This window comes from Furipterus horrens, unplaced genomic scaffold, assembly GCF_987537825.1.
Source record: "Furipterus horrens unplaced genomic scaffold, mFurHor1.1.pri manual_scaffold_6, whole genome shotgun sequence".
Lineage (NCBI taxonomy): Eukaryota > Metazoa > Chordata > Mammalia > Chiroptera > Furipteridae > Furipterus > Furipterus horrens.
In genome coordinates, this window is record NW_028327176.1 from 171,757,226 (window position 1) to 171,764,984 (window position 7,759).

Consider the following 7,759-nt stretch of genomic DNA (forward strand, 5'->3'; position numbering starts at 1 on the left):
CCAGTTGCGGGCGGGGAGGCGGGGCCAGAGCGTGGAGGCGGGGGTTAGGTTAGCGGGGCGGGGTCTGGGGGTGGGAGGGGAGATTGACTGGGAAGGGATCGTGGGCAGAGGCGGGAGTAGGACCTGAAGGCCAGGAGAAAGCAGCTTCCAGGTATCGCAGTGTTAAGCGCCTGAAAGTCTGTGGTCTCGACCTGGGCCCGCGGGTTTGTGAGGAACTTGGGTCCAAAGTTTACGTTTTTTCGTCTTGGCACCACCTCCCGTTATTCTACTTCCTATTTTCCCAGTATCCTTGGGTTGCAGAACTTTGCCCTAGGCTACAAACCAGCCACAATCTTTTTTCCCTATTAGATTTAGCCATCAAGGCGTCTGAGAACCCGAGAGCTCAGAGCAGAAAGAGTTTATGAGTCTTCTCCAATCCCGGCATTTGTGTCTGAGGAACCTGAAGCTTCACTGGTGAAATGTTTTGTGCAAACTTGCACAGTCCAAGTCAATTTGGCTTACCCAAAATCTACACTATTCCTTGGAGGGAAAACAACTTAATGTGGCGAACAGGACCAATAAAATGGCATGGGTCCGATCAAGATAGCATAAAGTATATAAAACAAAGTGGCATCACTCATGTCAACCAAGATGGCTGCCAGTCAGCCATGACGCTTTGTTTCAAGAGGGAAACCACCTAAGTCAGAGCAGATACTTCTGGCAAGGAGACACACCTAAGATATCTGCACACATGCCTAGAATAGCCATGTCTGCAGAGGGGGACCACCTATAGATAGACTCCTGGGCAAATTCCCCACTTGACATCGGGGGTGCCAAGATATTGATCAAAAGACCCAGAAGGGTGGAGTACACCACTTTCAAGGTATAACTGAGGCAAGTCCAGACCACTGCTGAGACAGCAGAGCTCCACACACAGGAGTGCTGCTCCATGCAATGCTGATCTCCCTTGGCATCTGCTCTCAGAGGCTCTGCCTTGCTGGACTGAGGACTTCACCTGCCCTGCTGCCTACCTGTCTCCAGAGATCCTTCCTTACAAGATGCTGACGACTCCTCTGCCCACCGTGCTGTCTCCCGGACCTGTAGACTGAGATTCTGGGGCCCAGGTTTGTTATCCCCCATTGATTGTGTGTATTATATTTCTCTTAGATTATTACACAGAGATGCAGGTCCCAGGTGCTAGAAGGTCATGATGGGATTGGCCATTCAGGGAGGCCCCGCCCCTTCCTCTGTGACCTCTCAAGGTCCATTGATGTTTCCATGGAGACATCAGAAGGTCCTGGCTGAAGTCAGTTCAGTGTGTGCTAGAACCCCAGAGGAGGAGGAAGCAAAGGAGAGACTCTCCCTGTTTCCACTCTTATTTGAGTTCGTTTGGCGCACAACTGCCCCTACATGGGCAATTTCATTTCTCGGATTCGCTTGTTCTTCTGCCGCCTCCGCCGCGGCCACCATCCCTTGCCTGGTGGCCATCACCATGTCACCCGTGATTATGGCCCACCTGGCTGGGACCACCCTGCTGTCAGACATTTCCACCCACTATTTCATTTCTGTCATGCTCCCGGTCCATCGGCCTTCGGCCTTGTCCCGAGAGGGCGGTGTCCTCTCGCACAGACTGTGCGCTTCCCTCTGGAAGTCCACCAGTTGGTGAAATGGAAGGACCCCCCGCAGAAGCCTGTGCTTCCTGCTTGTACATCCGGGAGGTCTGGAAGCTTGAGACCGGGCCCTATTCGTCATTCAGGTCGCAGATCTTCTGGCCTGCGCTCACCACCTGAGCAGGCAGTCAAGGCTGAGGAGCCGGGACCCTCTATAATCGTCCCACTTCCTTTCCCAAAGGAGGTGGTGGGGAAGGTCCCGGAAGAGTCCCCAAAAGACACGGCACACAAGACCAGCCAGGTAGAGGAAAAAGGGCAGGATCATGGGGACAGCCCCCACAGCAGTGGGCATCTGCCCAGCACTCCAGATTCAGTATGTGTAGGGAAGGAGAAGCAATCCAGCAGCAATTCTCCCCGGGCCTCTGCCAGCAGGAGGCCCCGCAAAAGAAAGCAGTCTGGGCCGCTCTTGCTTCCACTGCCACCACTGCGGTGGGATCGAGGTGAGCTGCCCCCGCCTGCTAAACTTCCTTGCCTTGCCATGGACCCAAAGCTGCACACCATGGAAAGATCTGAGGGTCCAAGGAAAAAGACTGCGGGGGACAAGACCCAGGTCACTCAGCCTGCTGCTTCTCTGCCTCCACCTGCCTCGGTGCCTGCAGGAACCCTTCCCCTGGCCACTCAAATGGGGCAGGCCCCTGTTACGATCACTGCCAGAGCATCTACACGTTTGACCTCTCGGCCCGCTTTACAGGATGATGACACCGAAATGGACACGACTCCTCCATACTATGCCACCACAGTCGTATCATCTCCAGGTGGCAGTGTAAGATCCATGGCAGTTCACCAAATCCCTGCCATGGACCCCGAGGAGCCTATGGACACCACTCCTGCTCCATAGGAAAACCACTGCCCCCTGTCCTTGCCCTTCCTAATTCTGACCACATACCACCCAGTGGCAACATTCCCTTGGCTAAAGTCACCCCCTCTTTTCTTAACTGGGGATCCATCTGGCCACAGCATGGCTGCTGCAGGAGGAGGAACATCCACAACCTCATTGCAGAGTATAACACCTTCCCCATGATCACAGGCACTAGTGTTCACGCTTGCCACCAGTGCACCTGCAGTCCACCTGGCGTACAAGATCTCCGACACTTGCAACAGCCACCACCATGGAGAATACAGGTATGTCATGAGACATGTCTCTTTCCACCTTCTGTCAGACCACTGGGGGCATTTCTGGCTGCGTCACAGCCATTATTGTTGCAAGTCTTAGCATCATCCCTGTGTTTAGACACACTTGTAGCTGCACTGTATTTCAAACCTGGAACCTACCTGTGCTGAATCTAGGTGATGCTATGGCAGGTTACAACTTCCCTCCCGTGATGGGAGGGCGTGTTCTTCCCACTTTGCATTAGTACAACGGGGGCCCACCTGGCCATGGTGGCTGATTTTTTTTAATGACAAAGTCAATAGAGTAATAATTTGTGGTATAATCAGTAGCTTCTAATTCTTTTGATTTGTCCAAAGTTTGTTTATAGGAAGGTCGTGATGCTTTGGTCATGAGTTCAATCTCTGGGTCCTGCTTTCGGTTTAGAAATTATTGATGAGATAGTTTGATCTTTTATTTATTCAATTACTGAGAAGTTCTGTCACACAGAATCATCTTTGAATACCTATTTGTCTGTTTATTTTTTAGACAAAAGCATTTCAAGTTGCTACCAACAACATTTTTAAAACCCATAAAATTGTACAATGGAATGTGTTGCTTCTTTGGATGATATCTTTCTTGGAATATATAGTTTTATGGTTTGGCTCAGTGGATTGAGCGTCGGCCTGCGAGCTAAGTGTCGCTGGTTCGATCTTCCAGTCAGGGCACATCAGAGAAGGAAAACTCTGACTCCAAAAAACCTCCGCTGCCTTGCGGCATACCTCTTCAGGGGAAAGGCTAAGGGAGTAAACCCCGACAGAAAATCCGGAGCCGGAGTCCCTAAGGCGGTTTGACGTTGTAGTCAACACCGGCAACTCCTGCGGCGCACCTGAAGCCAAGCTGTATTGACTCCGTCTTTCCCTTGGACCCTTCAGCTGCGAAGAGAGGGGGGGTCTGCTGCATGGGCAACAGCAGACCCTCCATATCACCCTGCCCAGGCTCTGTAGCTTCAGCTCCACTGGAGAGGACACTCCAGCGTCATCGCAAGATGTCGATTCAACATGGGAGGAGACAGATACCGTGTCACTCCCGAGTCGGACTGCACAGCCATTCTTGGCGGTGCAGATAGACTCTTAAGAAGCTACACCATCGTCTCTCGAGACGGACGGCTGCCGACGACGATTAGAGTGCGAGTAGGATATTAATGTATGTTGATATTCTACTCTGAGTGAACTTGCATTAAGTCAATAGCATAGTTACTGTGTGTGACTCTTGTCTATCCCTTGGTGCTGGGCTGCTCAGCAGGCAGCTAGCTGAACAGTTGCCCAGCTGACTAATAGGAAAGACTATATCATGCACATACACTCGTGACACTTGTATTACCTTTTCAGCAATTAAATATCAAATAGCAATTTATTGAGGAGGCTCTCCTGAGATCTGCTCGCTTTCACAGATGCTATTATGCTGCTCCTCTCCCATTCCACTCCAGCCACAGTGGATGTGCATAAAGCTGACTACCTCACTTGCTTCATGTCTCTGCCTATCATTCCCTTTTGCAAAAATTTGAAATCATAGCCCATCTTCTCTTCTTTTTATCCTGCCCTACTGTTTTTTCATGGCACTTAGTACCTTTCCCCACACTCTACAGTATGCATATTGTTATTTATTTTCTCAAGCTCCATAGGACTGAAACCATTGGCACTCAATAAGTACTTGTTGAATGAAAGAATGCATGATTACACCAGCGTTAAGCAAAATTTTAGAGAGAAAAACCATATAAAAGTACTGCATAAACTCGAGAGGAATTATTAGCTAGATCACTTTTATTTATATTAATAAATCCCTTAGCTCAGTACTTCTCCAAATTCAATGTACAGTTGAACCACTTGGGGGTCTTGTTAAAATGCAGAGTTGGATTCAGTAGGTCTGATTCAGGTTGGGGCTTGAGATGCTAGATTTCTAATAAGATACTCAGCGAGTGCCAATGTCACTGGCTCTAGGGCCACACTTTGAATAGGAAGGCTTTGGCTCTGTCTAGTCAAATTTGGGGGAATATTTTATGATGCCACTATCTTAGTACATTCGGATTGCTATAACAATATGTAATGGATTGGGTGGCTTAGGAAAAACAATTTTATTTCTCACAGTTCTGAAGGCTAGAAGTCTGAGATCAGGGTGCCAGCATGGACTGCAGAGGGCTCTCTTCCGGATCGCAGACTTCTTGTCATAACCTCACATGATGGAAGAGGGCGGGATCTCTCTGGAACCTCTTTTACAAGGGCACTAATCCCATTCATGAGGGTTCCACCCTCATGACTTAAGCACCTCCCAAAGGCCCAACTTCCTAATACCATCACCTTCAAGGGTTAGGATTTCAACATGTGGATTTGGGGGCGACCATAGCACTCACTATAGGAAAGGCACCTCTAGTCACTGTAAGGGTGCCCAGATAAATAAGAACTGATCTTTGCTCTTAAGGAGTTTATGGAGTAGGATAGAACAAAATATTCAATTCAGTTCATTAAACCTTTTTTTTAATAGCCATCACAGTTTGGGTTACCCAGAAAGTAGAGTCTGGGGGAAGATTAGCATGAAGGACAAGCCCATTTATGCTTGTAGGATCAGCCCCTGTGAAAGAGAGGTGGAGGAAACAGGACTGAGCAGAGGGAGAAGCTGATTTGTAATGCCATCGCAACAAAGGCTTCCGAAACCTCTTGGGTCTGCAATGGCCTTTTAGAGGTACCTTGAGCTGGTATGACTAGCTGGGCCTTCAGCTGCCAGCATTGATTAGACACTGGATGCAGACCACACCTAAAGGGGTACATGATTTGGGACTGACCATATTTTTTAACTGAGGCATTCTCCAAAGTGTGCTGAGAGCTGAGGGTGTCTGCCAGGGGTGGAGAGTGGATGGGACTAAGTATTCTATTTCTGTAGGGGGATCTGAGCAGAGCTTCACAATCAGCCTCTACCACAGTGGACTATCCTTTTGAGGCACTGTGCTAGTCACTTGTGGACTAGAGATATTTATGAACTCACTATTATTGAGTGCCACTGTTTGTATGTCCAACATTGCTATGCACTGAGATATAGACCTGAGCAAGTCAGATATGGCCCCTGTGCTCATAGCACTACCGAGGGATTAAACAAGGATTACTCAAGCTATTACACAAATAATTATTGAAATTGTGGTAATTGTTATCAAGGTGAGCAATGGATTCACAGGAGCATAAACAGAGACTTAACTTAGTCTAAGTTTTAAGAAAACCCTTTCTTAAGGCAGTTGCAATTATGTTAGGAGGTGAAAGATAAGGGAGAATTAGCCTGAATAAAGCTGAGGGTTGGGGGTGGGGGTGGGGCTCACAAGCTGGTAAGAGAGGTAGGAGGATGATCAGTAAAATATATTTTAAAATTCAATATGTAGATCTTATATAGCTACACGGAAGGCAAATGAGCAGTTTGTTCATTTGCCAATTTACCAATTTCCTTGGTAAAAACCCAATGCCTAATGGCTTAAGAATATCCAAGTATATATTGGTCCTACTATATCCTCCGGTGAGCTTTTAAAAACCACTGTAGGGTAAGGGGTGAATAATTCTAGGGCCAAGTGCAAACTGAAGTGCTGCTCAGGAGCAAGGCTATGGTTTGTAGTCCACATTCAACGCAGACTAGAGGAAGGAAGTTAAAAGGCCAGCTATTGAATGAGAACAGAGACTGGGCGTGCAGCAAAAACTGTGTACTTTTGTCTCCTGGCACTGTGCATTTCCTTCTCCTCTTTGCAAGAGCAGAAATATCTGCCAGCTTCTCTTTAAAAGAGGCAGATTGAAAAGTTTATGGCATTTAGTTCTAAATTCTGATGTTCTGTAAATTATGGCCAATACTCCCCTGCCCTCTCAACTTTTCCACACCTCCACCCTGCCCCTTTCTTAGCTCTGTTTTTGCCGTAGCACTTACTATCGTTCACAAATATGTAAGCACTGAAATTGTGGTGAGCATTATCCAAAGAGAACAACTGCACCTAGACAAGTATCTATCATCCCATTAACATTGAATAACTATTCAGTATTTTGCAAAAAGTCTTCTCGTAGATGGCTTATGTTTGAGAACTGCCTAAGATAGATGCCACATGCATGATAGTGACTGTGACAGATATTTTTCATTAGCTGACTGCTAATAACCTTTCCCAATGTCTTTCTACTTTGTTGTCTTCCTACTATAGAGACTCTAAAACCTCAATACTCGCTTTCCCAATATTCACAGCAGTTAAGCATAGTCACATGATGTGGTTCCGGTCAATGAGACATAAGCAGAAGTCTTCCTGCATGCATGCTTGCACGGACAACAGATGCAATAAGAGAACTTGCTGGCCTCGACCCATCTCCAATCTTCCTGACTTAAATATAGACACATGCTGCCTGAATCTGCAGCAGCCATCTTGCAACCACGAGGCCACACGATTAAGGATGAAAAACCAACAGCCAAATGAAAGACTAGGAAGATAAGCCTGAGGTGCTGATATTAGCACCAAACAGCTGAACCAATGTCTGCAATGCCTACCTCTAGTCTCTTGTTATAGAACAAAAAATAAAGTCTTATTGATTTAAGCCACAGCCAGTTTGGTTTTTCTAACTGAGCTGAAATTTTTCTCATTCAATGCCAGGTCAATCTAAATAAATCCTCTTTTAGAGAGCTGGAATGTAAACCACAATGGAAGGGAAGATGGCTGGGGAGAAGGGGGAGAAGAAAAAAGAAGAAACAAACAACTCAAGGACAGAAAGTAGAACACTGGAATAGTAAGCAAAGATCCCTGTCAAGGGGAAAACAAGAGGCCCAGGTCTTGGAGCTGCAGCTGTAACCAGAGGCTTGGTAGTACTTTGTGTACCGTGAGCAGTGTTCCCTCACTGTGGCCCCAGAGGACCAACTCATTGGTGACTGCTTCTTTTTTTGGCTTTCTTATACAGCTTCACCAGACTCTTTTGTCACTAAAGGTAATCTGAGTATCTCTGTCCTTGCAACTAAAAGA

General features: G+C 47.2%; 1 long non-coding RNA gene across 1 annotated transcript; it reads left to right on the forward strand.

Moving 5' to 3' along the window:
- The first annotated feature begins 106 nt into the window (after positions 1-106).
- LOC150007837 (uncharacterized) lies at positions 107-7,340 on the forward strand. Its single transcript, XR_016511849.1, has 2 exons — positions 107-1,103; positions 6,956-7,340. It is a non-coding gene; the product is annotated as an uncharacterized LOC150007837 (long non-coding RNA).
- Positions 7,341-7,759: the final 419 nt, after the last annotated feature.